Genomic DNA, 2,042 nt, shown 5'->3' on the forward strand with positions numbered 1-2,042 from the left:
TTCCGCATTATAAATTTATGAAATAGCCATAATATAGTCCTGTGTGTATTTTAATATTTCCAAATATAAGCTTGGTGTTATTTTTTAAACAAATTTTATAAAGGGTTTAAGATATGGATGCCTGTAAATATCTGTGACCGATGTCATCTTTCAAATTTTAAAAAGCCTAGACGAATGTCAACAACCAGCCCGAAAGTTTGTAATCACCATAATTGTGTTGCACATGCCAACAAATTTAAAAGAAATTGAGATGTGATAAATTCTGTTGAAGTACTCCAAGACAGCTTAGAAGAACCCCACATACCTCCGGCAATAATCAAATTCAATGACCAGTTAGTAAAAAGACTAAAATTAGAAGGTGGAGAGGCCATTGTTGGAACAAACGAAAGAGTACGTATTGTGTAATATTACCTCAAATACCTTATCATCTTGTACAATACAACTACTACACAACTATTGAATATTTTAATATATTTTTTGTTAATGTTCATTCAATTGACAGTTTTTTGACATAGCATGTATCATACACATTAAGTGCAGTATAATAGTAGGCACAATTATTTATTAAGGCAAACTTAGTTTGCATGTATCGCTCAACTCAGCTTAACAAATACAAAAATAACAATATTGATGTATACTAACTTATTGGGGAATACATAATTGGGGAATAACAAAATTAATGTTTTTAAACAGCCACGAAAAATAGGCTTCATAGTCAATTCAACAGTTTCCAGCAGCATTTGTTCTAAAAAAAACTAAACAGAAGATGCCACGACATACATGAATACAGCCAGAGTGTCAGTAAAGACGCTTTTCATGAGCAGGAAATTGCCATGATAAAATCCACACCAAAGACGACCATTGAAGAAACGGGTACTCCAAAAAACATCATGGTGGACAAGGCACTTGCATTGATGATGGATTCAAACATCGTCTGGAACCAGCTATTAAAGATAAGAAGGTGATGATCATTATTAGTATTTCTAAAAGAAAAAAAAAAAAAACAGCAAGAATTTATAAATCATTATAGTTCTTTGTAAAATCATTGTTGATTGTATATACATATAGGTATATTCCAGGGTTACCGTCAGAAAAGAGAATGAGGCAACGACAACTAGAGCTCTCTTGAGAATGAGATGCTCCTCATATCAAAGGATTGGTCTTAATTACCTTGATGAGTATCACATGAGTAGAACACTTCATTTTCAGTCACTAAAAATTCTTCAGTATTGAAATATCTGTTTTAAAAAAAAATTTTAAATACTATTTTCTTTTCACAGACAAGGTCAGCTTCAAATATTTCACAACAATGAAATATGGTTGAAGTTCGTAGGGGATCACGGGGGAGAAAGCTTCAAAGCAGAGGTTCAAATTGTCAGTGCTGAAGACCCAAACACTGTCAGAATAGTTGTACTCATGTTTCACGTCAAAGACAGTGTATACAATCTGTCGCAGACTCTGCCAGAGGTAACCGAGCAAGTGCAAGATCTAGATGGTCAAAAATGGAGGTAAGAAAACACAAAATATAAATGGTGGCAGTAGTTGTTAGTTTATCACTACAGTTACTAATTCCTTTGATGTTCCCAAGTAATAACAAAAAAATCTCAGAAAACCATTCATTGGCGTTAACATACATATAAGCTCAATGCTAGCTGTGAGCGAACAGAGAGCGAACAATAACACGCTGTGCATTAAATACAAAATATGCTAATTAGCCATGCGTCACACCCTACCTCTTACAGAAAAGTTTTAAACAGGCTGAAAACTTTATCTAACAGCATGTCTAACAAATTATATTTACTTAAATGTTTTCTACTTCAAGATTTTAAAATTGTCAATGGTATTCTGGTAAACAACATAAAATATAACAGCTTTTTATTATATAGTCAATGAAATTAACTATGCATCAATCATTAAAATATCATGAATTAGACTAACTAGCACTATTACTTTTACATAGGTCTAACCAATCAATTTCCCTGTGCACAACTCGGCACCTAGAGAGAGTATCAGCGATCACGTTTTCTTCCCCTTTTACATGC

General features: G+C 33.1%; 1 long non-coding RNA gene across 1 annotated transcript; it reads right to left on the reverse strand.

Annotated features, from left to right (window-relative positions):
* Positions 1 to 443: 443 nt before the first annotated feature.
* Positions 444 to 1,385, reverse strand: LOC144840062 (uncharacterized). The gene is made up of 2 exons (XR_013611836.1): positions 1,171 to 1,385; positions 444 to 944 (listed from the first exon to the last, which is right to left on the reverse strand). It is a non-coding gene; the product is annotated as an uncharacterized LOC144840062 (long non-coding RNA).
* Positions 1,386 to 2,042: the final 657 nt, after the last annotated feature.

The sequence above is a fragment of the Antedon bifida genome, chromosome 1, assembly GCF_963402885.1.
Source record: "Antedon bifida chromosome 1, ecAntBifi1.1, whole genome shotgun sequence".
Classification (NCBI taxonomy): domain Eukaryota; kingdom Metazoa; phylum Echinodermata; class Crinoidea; order Comatulida; family Antedonidae; genus Antedon; species Antedon bifida.